The sequence below is a fragment of the Pistacia vera genome, unplaced genomic scaffold (genome assembly GCF_008641045.1).
Source record: "Pistacia vera cultivar Batoury unplaced genomic scaffold, PisVer_v2 Contig237, whole genome shotgun sequence".
NCBI classification, from domain to species: domain Eukaryota; kingdom Viridiplantae; phylum Streptophyta; class Magnoliopsida; order Sapindales; family Anacardiaceae; genus Pistacia; species Pistacia vera.
In genome coordinates, this window is record NW_022196043.1 from 99093 (window position 1) to 114270 (window position 15178).

Consider the following 15178-nt stretch of genomic DNA (forward strand, 5'->3'; position numbering starts at 1 on the left):
TTCTAAGGAACGATCTATGAAGTAAATAATTTTTGTTTTCCGCTGCCATGTATGATCGTTTCCTAACAAAGGCTTCCGGCAATTCTTCGGCCCATCTTTCCTTTCGGGCGTTGAGTTTCTTTTTAATGGTATGCTTGATAACCTTGTTTACAGCCTCTACTTGACCATTGGCTTGAGGTCCATAAACAGCGGCGAAACTCTTTTTGATACCGAGTTGTTTGTAGAAAGATTTGAAATCTTCACTATCGAATTGTTTCCTATTGTTGGTTATTATAGTGTGAGGGATTCCAAACCGGCAAATGATATTTTTGTAGACAAAATCCTTTAGCTTGTTCGACGTGATAGTAGCCAAGGGCTCAACCTCTGCCCACTTAGTGAAGTAGTCAACGACAACCACTGTAAACTTAACACCCTTTTTTCCTTGAGGCAAATGGCCAATCAGGTCGATGCCCCAGATCGCAAATGGCCAAGGGCTCGTTAGAGTAGTCAATTCTTGAGGTGGAGCTTGTGGAGTATCTGCAAACCTTTAGCATCTATCACATTTGCGCATATAGTCTGCTACATCGTTGAAAACTGTTGGTCAGTAGTACCCTTGGCAAAGCACTTTGTATGCTAGAGATCTGCCTCCTGCGTGGTTCCCACAAATTCCCTCATGGATCTCCCTCAGAACATAATCCCTGTCCTCATGGTCGACACATTGCAGCAGCGATACTTTGAATATGTGTTTGTACTATTTATCATTGATGAGCATGTACCGAGCTGCCTTTGCATAGAGTGTTCTAGCTTCAATTCTCTCATCTAGCAGTGTACCATCCCTTAGGTAGGTAACGATTGTGTTCATCCAACTGTACTTCTGACTCATTGCTAATATTGGTCCTTGTAAGGCAGAGATGCTTGGTCTTGGAAGGAACATAATTGGAATAGAATCAACTTTCTCTTGGTTCATTGCAGAGGCTAAGCGAGCTAAAGCATCCGCTACCGAGTTCTTCTCCCTTGGGATCTGGAGAATTGTGAAGGAAATAAACTACTTGAGCTTGGTTTCCACCAACTGGAGGTAGGACGCCATCCTATCTTCCTTCGCCTAGTATTCCTCGGTAATTTGGTAGACTACGAGCTGTGAATCATTGTAAATCTTAATGGACTTTGCCCCCATTTCCTTGGCGAGGTGGATCCCTGCGAACAATGCCTCGTACTCAGCCTCGTTGTTGGAGGCGGTGAACTCGAATCTTACTGTGGCTCTTATTGGGCTTCCCTTTGGAATTTCAAGCAAAAGGTCTGCTCCTGCCTCTTTCTCGTTTGAGAAGCCATCCACATACAAAGTCCATTGCCATAGGTCATTGAGCTTTGGTTTCTGTTGCTCGACTTCTCTCGAGGTATTTGCCTCTGGCGGGCTTGGTTCACCTACCCATTGATAGGAGAATTCTAATATGAAATCTGCTAAGGCCTAACCTTTGATTGCTATTCTTGGGATGTACTTAATATCATGCTGATTCATTTCCATTGTCCACTAGATCAATCTACCCGATGTCTCAAAATTTTGCGTTATTTTTTTTAGGGGAAAGTTGGTCAATACATGAATGGAGTGTGTCTGGAAATAAGGCCATCGCTTTCTGACAACAATGACAAGGGCAAAGGCGAGCTTCTCCATTTCAGGGTATCTTATCTCCACATCAAGCAACCTCTTCCTCACATAGTATACCGGCCATTGCACTCCTCCCTCTTCACGTACCAATGCCGCACTGATAGTGGATTTTGATACTGACAAGTATAATAGCAATGGTTTGCCTTGGACGGGCTTTGACAACAAAAAAGGCCATCCCAAATGTTTCTTTAGCTCCTAGAAAGCTATTTCATACTTCTTTGTCCACTTGAAACATTTCCTCCCCTTCAAGGTGTCAAAGAATGGTAAGCATCTATTTGTGGCTCTGGAAACAAACCTGCTTAGTGTGACCACATGCCCTATTAAGCTTTGGACATGCCTTATGCTTGTCGGGCTTTTCATATCAAGTAGAGCTTGAATCTTCTCCAGGTTGGCTTCTACACCCTACTGATTTACAAGGAAGCCCAAGAATTTTCTCGAGCTTACTCCGAAAGCACATTTTAAGGGATTGAGCTTCATTCAGTATCTTCTAAGGATATCAAAAATTTCCCTCAGATGTTCAATTTGGCTTTTAGAGACCTTTGACTTGACGAGCATGTCGCCGATGTATACCTCCATAGTCTTGCCGATTTGGTCGGTGAACATCTTGTTCACTAAGCGCTGGTAGGTTGCCCCAACATTCTTGAGGCCAAATGACTTAACCCTGTAACAATAAATCCTATGGTCAGTAATAAAGGAGGTGTGCTCTTCATCGGGCTGATACATCGGGATTTGGTTATATCCTGAGTATGCATCCATGAAGCTAAGTAATGCGTTTCCAGCTGTCACATTTACAAGTTGATCAATCTGTGACAGCGAAAAGCTATCTTTTGGATAGGCTTTATTCAGATCTGTGAAGTCGATGCAAGTTTGCCACTTGCCATTCAGCTTCTTAACCAGGACTAGGTTGGCGAGCCAATCTGGGTACTTCACTTCATTGATGAAGTTGATGTTCAGAAGTTTTTTAACTTCATCCTTGAGCGCTCTGTATCCATAGACCTTCTTTTCTATCTTATCGACTGAGCTTTCGGGTCGATGTTCAACCTATGACACATTACCTCGGGGCTGATCTCCACCATATATGCATGCACCCTGCAAAAACATCGAGGTTTTTCTGCAAAAACATCGAGGTTTTTCTTCAAAAACCTTGCTAGGTTGTCGGCCATGTCTTTGCTCAAGCTACTGCCAACTTTTAGTATGTGAGTTGGATCTTCCTCATTGATACATATCTCTCGCAACTCTTCCATTGGCCCTACGGCAAGCTCCTCTCTATGGATGTGAGAATTAATGGTATCCTCGAGAGGTTCAGGGTTTGGATCAGAGACTGCAATAACCATTTTCTCAAGAGCAGCCATTTCTATACAACATTTATAGCCGGTTGTAACATTCTCGCGACTCCTTTCTGCAGCTTCTGATAGTTGAGACTCCCTTGGGAGTTGGAAACCTCATTGCTTGGTAGTGCACTAAAGTGACTGCGTTTAAATCGTCTAAGAACGGTCTTCCAAGGATGACATTGTATATGGTTGGGCAGTCTACCACTAGGAATTCAGTCATTACTGTTTTGATCTTAGGCTATGTCCCTAGAGTTATGATACGGTCGATTGTCCCCTTGGGAACTAAGCTGTCCCTAGTGAATCCGTAAAGTGGCAAAGGGCATACTCTCAAATCTCTCTCCATGAACCTCATTCCTCGGAAAGCTCCCAAGAAAATGATATTCGTTGCACTCATATTATCGACCATCACCGTTAGCACCCTGGCATTGCCGATTCTAGCTATGTTTACGATCGCGTCATGATTGTGGTGAGGGGATTCTTCGCATTTCTAGACTGTGAATCCTACTACCTCGCTCTCTTGTCTAGGCCGCTTGGGCGACTTCTATTCACAGCTCATTATTCGAGAAACCGAATATGTTCTTGCCTCAAGAGCATATTGTTCACGGGCGCCTTGAGTTGTTTGCTATGTTAGGTCCCCCATAGATCATACCTACTAGGACCTCATTGTTGGCATTTGTTAGGGCTTGCTAGACTTGGTTTTGGATCTAATTGTTTTGCTCGCTAGCACCTTCACGAGCTAGTGCCTCCTTAACGAATTCCTTTAGGTGGCCCTTTCATATCAGGTCTTCGATAATATCTTTTAAAGCCAGACACTCATTGGTATTATGCCCAATGTCTCGGTGGTATCGACAATATTTTTGTCGATTTCTTCTGCTTGGAGCCCCCCTCATCCTTTCTGGTGCGGGCAATATTTTGGCCTCACGAGAGACTTCATAAATATGAGCTATGTCTCGCATGAAGGGGGTATATTTTGCATACTGCGGGAAGGGTTGTCTGTCCCTGCGGTTATCTATTCTCTGTCTTTTTTGGGACTTATTGCGGTCCCTATCATTATGGTCTTGACCCTCGCGCTTGTCTGGGGCTCCTCGCATCGAGCTTTTGGCCAATGCTGTCAGGGAGCTTTCTACTCATTGGTGTTTTGCAGCCATTTCGTAAAACTTGGCTAGGTTCACTTGATCTTTGCTCTGGAGTTCTTTCCATAGCTCTGTGTTCGACCTGATCCCTATAATCAGCAAAGTTCAGATGGACTTCTCTGGTGCATCCGCAACCTTCGCTTGTTCATTCTAAAACCTCATTAAATACAAGGTCAATGTTTCATCCCTCTCCTAGCGAATATTGCTTAAGTAACTAAGTGGCATTACGAACTGTCTCCTCGCTTGAAATTACTGTAGGTACAGCAAGGAGAATTATTGCTAGGAATTGATGGAGTTCACCTTGAGTCTCTTATACTACCTCTTGGCATCTTCTACTAATGTGACTGTGAAGCAACGACACTTCGCTAAGTCACAGACCTAGTCTAACTCCGTTAGGTCATTGAAATTGTCGAGGTGGTCTCTAGGGTCCCCTCTCCCATCGAACTTACTCTCTGGTGCCCTGAATTCCTATGGAAGTGGGGCTTGACGAACCTCCTCTGTGAAGGGGGAACTCACTATTTCTTTCACTGCGCCGTTCTGGTGGGCCCTTAGATCGTCGAGCAATTTCTACACGCAATCTAAATCTTCATTGTGGTTGCCCAGGTTGGTTCTGTTCAGCCTTACTTCAAGCAAGTGAGTTCGCAAGTTCGTTGCTTGCGAAGCCCTTCCATCATGAGCATTGATGCGCGAAGTTGAGTCATGATGGCTAGGCTAATAGGTGTTATCCTGCTCATTAGTGTGTTGCTCGCGACGACAGTTATAACCAGAACATCAGTCATTGCCGGATTGGTGCACATGACTTGTCTTGCGAGCTTGCAAGGATCAAGTCTATTTTGAGCATGGGTTAAGACCTGCATGTTGATGTTGGGGATACCACCGAGCATCTCGGGGGTGACCGTTGCCTTTGCTCTCACCTAGTGGTTGCCTCCCGGGGTTAGCTTGCCCGCGAGATTCATGCTTGTGAGCAGAGTAGAGTTTATGATGGTGGGGGTATTAGTTGTCTCTAAGCGCCGATGAATTGGACTGACCACCTACTAGATTCATACATGTTGGGGAGGCATTGGCGAAGCGTGGTTGGTCGAGGTTCTGGGCAATTGGTTGTTGATTTCTCAGCTTGGCCACGTTTTGTTACACCACTTGTGCAACCGTTGTTTTGATCATCTCCACTAGTTGGCCATTTTCGGCGTTTGATGTCCCTGCTTCTTGATTATTTGTGACGTGCTGAATTGGCGGCACATGTGGTCGATGTCCAGCAGCATCCTGTTGCACCTCCTGATGGGTGGTTTCCACATTTTCATGGTCTTCGGTGGTGGTTTTTGATCTGGTATGCACCATTGTGAGCTTGGATTGAGTAGGTTGCTATTGTTGTCGCTGTTCACCAAAATTTCTAAGATGTTGGCGGGGCCCTCCTTCTAGCATCAAAATGTTAATATAGAAATTTGCACCAACTAGAGTGATTTGATTGACCTAGACGAGATCAGAACTAATGTGTGCATGATTACAGATAATCAGCGATGAGCAAATGACGAATGCAGAAAGTAAATGACAAAAAGATTTTTAAAGTTATTCGACGAGATAAACTCTTGAGCCTACGTCCACTGTTCTTGTATTTGTTGTAAGAGCTTACAATAAGAGTTTTATGAGAATTTTTTAACCTCTTTTTCATCATTGGAGGGGGTTTATATACAATGTTTGTGCAAAGGAAAGAGCGAAAATAAAGGGATTACAATTGATTTGAAATGTAACTTCGATATTCTAGCGATTGGGTACTGTGATTTCTCAAAGATTTCAGTCAATCTGATTCCTCCCGAGATATCTGGGATCTGGAGCTATCCAGGAATTGGTTGAATGATTGCACAGATTGTTCGTGACTAACTTGTGATGGGTCGAGCTAAACCTCGACGAACTTATGCAGGGTCGGACAATCGTTGGAGTCGAGTTGATTATGGGTCGAGCTACATCCTCGCGGTAGCTCGAGCTTGGTGGAAAAATCACACACAACACTTATGTTGTTGATTTTTTTTCCACTATGCATTACATTCATATTAGTTGTCTTTGTTCTTATGTTTATGTTGATGAAATGCCAAAAAAGAGAACAAGGCCGCGTACACATGTTGAGATGTATCCACAACATACATTAAGAAGAATTTCTTACCATGAACTTGTGTGAGCAACAAATGGATTAAGTGAGAACAACTTGCTTGGGAGTGGAAGTTATGGTTCAATTTTCAGAGGACAATTACATGATGGGATGGAGTTTGCAATAAAGATATTTCACTTGCATTTTGAAGAAGTGCTTGCAAGTTTTGAAGCTGAATGTGCAATAATGAGTAATATTCGTCATTGAAATCTTGTCAAAATCATCAGTAGTTGCTCAAATGATGATTTTAAATCTTTGATACTAGAGTACATGCCTAATGGGAGCTTTGGACATTTCACATAGGTTGAATATAATGATTGATGTTGCATTAGCTTTGGAATATCTCCATTTTGGTTATTTAGCTCCCATCGTTCATTGTGACTTAAAGCCCAGCAACGTCTTGCTGGATGAAAATATGGTTGCATGTTTGAGTGATTTTGGCATTACAAAGTTGATAGGTGAAGAAGGCTCTATGACACAAACACAGACCCTTGCCACCATTGGTTATATGGCACTAGGTAATTGGTTCTAATGATTTATTTATTTTCATTAAAACTTCTTTGTTATTGTTTTTTTCCTAGTAACAATGAAATTGCATTTGATCACAATCAAGAAACGGAATAGAAGGAAAAGTATCTAGAAAAGGAGATGTGTACAGTTATGGTACCATGCTAATGGAAATATTTACAAGGAAGAAGCCAACAGATGAAATATTTACTGAAGAAATGAGCCTAAGGAGTTGGGTTGGTGAATCATTATGCAACACAATGATGCAAGTCTTGGATACAAATTTTCTAAGCAAGGATGATTAACATTTCTCTAGTAAGAAGGAATGTATGTCATCTATCTTGAGTTTGGCTATGGAGTGTACAAGAGAATCACCTCTAGAGAGGATGAGCATAAAAGAAGTAGCAACAAGACTCATCAAAATTAGAGTTGAATTTGCAAAAATCGGAAGAAGAGGCAAAAGGGTTTTAAATTTACACTAATTTCCTTCTTATTTCACTGATAATAAAGTTTTATCCAGGTGATCAGCTATACCCTTGGAACTTTTTTTTCCTATGTTATGTTATTTAACTTTTGCCTAAATGCTTTTGATTTGCAGAGAGAAATGGGTGAGATTGCTAGCCAAACCGGCCATGAATAGATTAATGGTCGGAGTTTCAGAGAAGATTTACATGTGAAGATGGAGAATCCTCCTCTCAGAGAAGTTTTAGACAATTTCATATTTTCTAGTCAACTTTGATCAAGACCATTAATAAAGTTGACTAGTAAATTTTTCCCATATTTAATAGAGATGAACCATATTTCCTTTTATTTATTTTTGCGAATATTTATATTTAACTCGAAAACCAAGTGAAGTAGTACAATTTGATAATAAATATGACTTAAAACATTTTCATATCATAAAAGTTAAGATAAAAGAAGATTAATTTAAATCTGTTAGTTAAACTCAAAACAACTTGGATATTTGTAAACAGGGTGACTTGATGACTCTAAATTCTGGTGTAGAAATAAATTCCAGATACAGGCCATAAATGACCATTAGTTTGTACAACCTCAGTTACACAATTCCTCTACCACTCCTTAACTTACATAAAAACTCATGTATAATTATTTTTAAAAGGTAAAGGAAATGCGTGGATGCGTTGGAAGAATAAGATTAATTTCTGCATTAGGATGTGTTGGAAGAAGAAGAAAGTGGGTGGGTGAGTGGGTGGCCACATGGCTTGAAGTAAATGGACGGATGTGCCGCATCAGCATTCTTACGTGGTACATCCGTTGTATCGAAGAATTACTCTAATTCGGGAATTTTGATACCATGGGAAAAGAAGGTCCTGACAAACAAGGAAATACTATTTCTTAAATTAATGTCTGACTTTTATTAAATTATATAAATGAAGTTAAGAGTTAAGGACTTTGAGTAATTGTTGCAACTATTTTACTTTTTATCTTTTTATATTTATTTATTACAATTCTTTCATTAAAGTAGGGTTGGTAAAATAAATGGGGGTTCAAAATCACCATTCTAAAATGAAAAATGCCACGAATGCCGACGCTTTGCACCAAATTTTTACATCCAACGACGTGTGTCTACTGAATCAGACGAGTCACGTATCACGTTAACAAATATTTTACAAATGAACAATTGTCCATCAAATATGGACGACTGTCCATTGTTATTGGATGATCGTTCATTTAAAATAGATTCCCGTCCATATTATATGAACGATCGTCCACCTTTAATGGACGCCTATCCATAATTTAAACTAAAAAAATTTGAAAACAAAAATCATGGACACCCGTTCATATATTATAGACGAGTGTCCCTACTGAATGGATATGCGTCTCTATTAGATGGATACCCGTCCATTATTTAAATTAAAAAATTTTATACAAAAATCACAATGGACGGGCGTCCCTATTAGATGGACACCGTCCATTGTTTAAAACTTTAAATTAAAAACAAAAGTATTGGATAGGCCATTTTGTAAGTCAAAACTCTCTCACTCTATTTTTTTGTCTTCGTCTCCGCCACTTACCACCTTCTATTTCTAATGAAACTGGCATCTGCTTTGGATGGAATATGATGCTGTCTAACAAGTGGGAGATTGATGGAATTTACTTTTTTTGTTCTTTGGCCTTGTTCCTGGGGTTTTATCTGCTTTGTACTTCTCTGTCTTCACACTACAACAATTACTATTGTTGGCTTAGCTGGTGAAAGGATCAGAGCAAGTCTTGTTTTTTTGTCTTCAGAGCGTTGATATGGTTGCTTGTGTTACAGCTAAAATTAAACTTTCAAATCTAGCTAAAGAACTTTCAGACACTTGCTATTTTACCACCTCTTTTGCATTTTCTTTCTTGGAAACATACTGGCAATCTAGTCAGTGAGCAGATTTTACACTACGCCTCCTGAAATGTTGAAATTGATCAACCTGGAGTTTGGGTGCTTGTAGCTGGTGGCAGCTCTGTTTCTGTTTTCTCTTCCCCTCCATCATCAGAGAACAATCTGTCCTTGTGACTATCATCTGATATAGTGATGACTGAAAGTATTTTATTTTCAGCGTTCAGGGGACATGGTTTTCTTCTTAAATCAAGTATCAGTTGTCAGAGGTTCTCTTGATTTAGTTCCCTTTATGATGGGTGCATGGACTCATTTCTTGACTGCATAGTTGACCAATTTCTTTTGTCACCTGCTGGCATGGTTGATGAACCGCCATAGAAGGAACTAGAAGCATGAAGAATTTGAGAACAACGTTCAGAATGAAGAGATTGTTTGATGAGCACGAAAATTGGCCCTATTTAATGTAAGAGGGACGCCCGTCCACTACTTTTGTTTCTTAAAAAATAATTTTTTTTTGGACGGGCATCCATCTTATATGGACATCTGTCCATAGTAAATAGACACTCATTCATATAAGATGGACGGATATCCATTATATTTCTTTTAAAATTTTTTAGACGGGCATAGTAAATGGACACCTGTCTATATAATATGAACGAGAGTCCATTAAATATAAATGGGTGTTCATAAATGTTGGATGGCCATTCATTCATGAAAGACTCCAACGTGATCACGTCTGACTAGTTGTCATGTCTTTCAGTACAAAAAGTCGGTGTAAAATTTCAGTGTCTGTATCATTACTCTTCTAAAATTATATATCAATAAATGTTGCTTTCTACTATGTCAATTTTATAAATGTTAGGAATGATTACTATGCAGGTAACCTTTACCTCTCATTTTGTACCATTGGATAAACTCAAACAAAGCTATAGGGAGCATACGGAGGGATCTGATCGTAAAAATAAAGTGATAATCTCACCTTACAATTACAATATTACCCAGAAATTTTATATGAGGGAATTGCATCTAATTTAGCCACATTAGAGGATTACCATAGTGTTTTCTACTTCGTTTCACATGTTATGTTTTATTGAGAAATAATGTATAATTAAGCATTAGTATGTTGTTAGAATATACATTAACTAAATGAAGGAGATGACTTAGTCGCCATGCCACTGCCAATGAAATCTCAACTATAATTAGGTATTAATGGGAAAGTGGAGTAATGAATGATGGAATTGGAGAGATAATTGAAGATCATTTTGACCTTTTTATGCATTAACAATGATTCAATGAGTGGAAGGCAGAGGCATTGAATAGTGTTGTACCTGAGAATTAAGTTTATTGCATTACAAAGGTAGGCGCAAAGCAATGTTATGAAATCAATCTGAATCCCACTTGGTTAATGTGAAGGTCGGTCTATTTCAATTAATAAAGTGGGATTCAGATTGATTTCATAACATTGCTTTTCGCCTACCTTTGTCTATTTCAATTAATAAAGTGGGATTCAGATTGATTTCATAACATTGCTTTTCGCCTACCTTTGTAATGCAATGAACTCAATTCTCATAGGTGCACAGATTAATAAGATAATGGTACATTCCACGTAAATAGATATTATTAAATATCTTATAATGGTTTCAGATTAATCTTGCGTGAACCTCAACTAATCTCCAAAGTTCAGAGATGCACAGATTAATAACATAATTGTACATTTCACTTAAATAGATATTACACTTTAACCACTATGGGGGTGTTTGGATCATATAATATTTTTTTATCTTAGTAATAACATTACCGGAAAGAAAGATTACATTTTAGATTATCGGGTTTAAATTATTATTATACTTGGTTCAATTGGGATGTATTAATAATTAATGTGTTTGGTTGATAGTAATAACATATGTCCTGAAATACCCTTTTACTAGAATGCCCTTTAGATGATTACTAGATATAAATAATTAAGGGCTTGTTTGTTTTATTATTTCAAACCATATTCTCTATCCTATTCCCAAAATACTTGTTTGTTTAATTATTTGGGAAATACTATTCTAGTTTTTTAATTATTTTTAGACCCCTTAAGTTTAATAACTTAATTAAACACCCCCAGAAAAAAGTTTAAAAATTAACAAAAACAACCCCACCTACCCATAGTTGCCAGATTCCGGCAACCACTGTTAGTGGTGGCTGGAATCTATCACAACGACCTAAAAACGACCGGAAATGGCCTTTTATTCACCGATTTAGCTTTTTCAACCAGATCCGTAGTGGATCTGGTCGGAAAAGGCCAGATCTGGACGTCAGCGATGATCAAAGAAATGGCCGTCGTTGACGGACAACGATGCCCCACTCTTTGGCCATCTCTAACGGCATGATCTAACCTTTTCCGGCTAGATCGACACACCACCGGCCAGATTCGACCAATCTGAGTCATAACGGCAAATTCCGACAGATTCCGGTGGTGGTGGCCAAATCTGGCACTGTGGTGGTGGGAGTGTTTTTGTCATTTTACAAATTGGGTGTTTTGTAATTATTAACAAAGCCAATGATATTTTCGTCCACATTGTCCACTGTTTTGGGGCAAAATTGGATTACCGAAGTAATATTTTAATACCACCCTCCCCCCAGGTAATATTATTCCCGGTGATTTACCCCCTTTTTGGCACTGTTTGTCATCTTATTTTCCGGTAATGTTTTTGTACAAAAATGCAAAACACGGTAATCTGCTCAATTAAACAAATATTACCCTTGTTAAAAAATTTCAACCCGATCCAAACGGGCCCTATAAGATATTTAATAATACTTTGACTTAATTCCTTTCGCACTACATGTTATCATGGTGTTCGGGCCAGCTTACGTGCACCTCAACTAATTCCTAGGGCTTAATGAATACCCTACAAACCCAATAAACTATGTAAATCACAATCATGCATTATGGTAGATAGCCCCAAGATTCGAACCCAAAAAGTCAATAAAGAGAGTACTAGGCCAACCCACGACAAAAATTTCTCTATGTTAGATATTTTATAGTGGGGCTCAAAGTCAAAGTCATCCACCTTACTCGAATCCCATTAGTCATCACCCATTATTATTTAATTTATATGAAATAAGTTTAATATTTACAAATAAGTTTTAAATTTTTACAAATAAGTTTAATATTTTCTAAATAAGGAGATCTTTTTATATGAAAAAAGAAAAAGAAAGAAACCACCACAATTAGAATTTAAAATGTTCCTAAAATGTAAATTATTGCTACAAATTTTGTAGAAGATGTATAAGAATAATAAATTTTCACTTGAGAAATAGGAATCCTATAATTTAAACTTCTTAGATTAAAATTTAAGCAAAATCCCATTAGTCATCACGCATTATTATTTAATTTATTGATGGTGTGTTCAAATTGACTTCATTTTCATCAATTTAATGCTAATATGAAATGGGGATTGATTGCTTGGTTCATTTATCTTCTAAAAGGAAAAAAATATATAGGAAAACCCTTTTTTTTTTGTTTTTCTTTGAATCCAAAAGGAAAAAAAAGAGTACTTGAAGTTTCCTAAAAATAAGAAACGTATCTGTTGTATCCAATTGGAGTTTGTTGGTGGAGGAATTATCTCAAAAAACAAAAAAGAGGGTTTCTAGTTATAGATATTTAGTAAAACCGTTATTAAATTGATATCTAATTCAAAGAGAAAGATATCAAATCTTAGCTACGCCACTTCTAGCTACGAGAAAGCTACAAAACATTGCATTTGTAGCTAAACTATTTAGCTACATAGATTCATACTTTTAGTTACAATGAACGCCATGGCTAAACATACATAATGTTGTAGTGACTGTATTAAAATTGAGATCTGATTCAAAGAGAAAGATATCAAATATATGGGCAAAGAGACTTATATTAGCTCCACTATAATGACATATACATTTAGATATTTATATAATTATGAAGTTAAGCCTACTTGAAAAGTAGTATAAGTAGCCATTGGCCGATAAGGGGTCAACATCTGAAAAAAAATATTAGTCAATTTTTTTTTAAAAATAGATATTATAGTAAAGTGATTTTAAACTAGCTAGTAATTGTTACTTAATGATTTAAAGTTAATACAATCATTTCAAAACTTAAAAAATGCAGTCATTTATTAATAATTTTTTTTTTTTCAACTTCATATTACAGGAAAAGTTAATTATTTATTATACATATGATCTATATGATCCTTCATATATATATATATACACACCACACACTTATAAAAAAAGATATTCTCTTTCATCACTCCTAATATTAAGTTTTCTCTTTCTATCAATTACCTCCTAACAAAGGAAAATAATAATCTATACATGATAAACAACCTTCAATAAATAAGATATGTTATATTATTAACATCATAAAAAATTCTGAAAATTTTCGATGTGTATATGTAAAATAAATTATTGTGTTTAAAAAATTATAAAATACATAAATCTTCATATAAACGTCTATTGTTTAATGTTATAAGTGTTTATGGATTACTGTTACGTTCACGTCATTGTCATAATTATTTTTGTATCAATACAAAGAAACATATAATTAATAAGACTAGAAATAGTTTTTCATCAAAAATTGTAGGCATGTGATAACTAGTAGATAAATCCATTGGAAATCAGCTTTTTAGATGCATTTCTTAGAAATTAAGGAGGATTGGAGTAATGTACCATCTGTATATCTTGAGTTTTTTTTTTTTTTTTTTTTTTTAAATTGAGATGTCCGAACCAGTTTACGCATATTTTAACTAATCATCAGAAGGAGCTATCTCATAATAACCCATCGCCATAGCCCATCAAGTAAATATAGGCAAAGGTATTGCCTTTGTACTCAACAGAAAATCGAACCTGAGACTGTGGGTTCTACCCATTTAAATCTTTTGATTGCCTTTACCGTTGGGTTACCTTGGGTGGGTTAGCTTGAATCTTTGCTATGGGTTGTGAGATAGAATTCTTCGGGGAAATGATCAAAGTAACATTAATTAACTTCGAATGAGAACTAAAATGTTGACATTAATTGTTTAGAGATAATACATTTCAGTTGATTTTCAATTTAAATGATATAATTATACTTATTATTCGTTTCAAATAACCAGGGACAAATAAAAAGATGCACATTTGATTGAGTTGATATTTAAGGTCAACAAGGAACGTATACAGATTAGTGGCGGAGCCCATTCATGTCTAGGGTGGAAATCGGCAAATATCACTTACCTCCCCAACTTTTACCAATCTACTTAAGTGCAGAAACAAATTAAATGAAATTTTAATTTATAAATAAGAGCTATAGTATGGAAACTAATTACTCAATCCAATAATTAAGCCCAAAAACAAACTAAATTTACTTAAAAGGTTTCTCACATAAGTTGATGGAGTGGTTGAAAAAGGGACAATTATATCCTCTAATGGCCAGCGTAATTTTAACATTACAAAAAACAAAAAACTTGTAATTGCAACAATCAATAAAATTGTTGATCAATTAATATTGATTTTGTCATATAATTAATTAACCTCTATTTTTTTTTTAAGGCAATATTAAAGTGTATGATAAAAAGTAAATTATTTTTCGGGAAAAAAAGACTCACCCGAGTCTTCTAAGGAAAATATGAAATGTAAACCCCAAAGGGTTGGTTTGATAGTTAAGAATGTTTGCTTCTTTCATTAATTTTTTAGGTTCGAATCTTAGGGTCATCTAATCTATCACATTTATGACTTACTTGGGAACATTGGACTTGTAGGGTATTCAATGAGTGTTGAAAATTAGTTAAAGTACACACAAGCTGGCCTAAACACCCCGATAATAAAAAAAAAAGTATTACTCGGAAGGCAGCTTCCACTTCATGAGTTTCTATATTCATGTAGTTGATGGAGTGGGTTGGTGGATCTCATTATTGTATTGTGATTTGTGAAGACAAGCATTTCTCCTTCAGTGGGTTGGTGGACACATTCAAGTTGGATATGAAAACGATCTGTTCTTGTTCTAGTCAACTGTTTGAGAGTGTAAGGAAATCAGGAATTGGAAACTAACGGCTTCAATTGACAGATTAACGGTAAAAGAAATCAGAG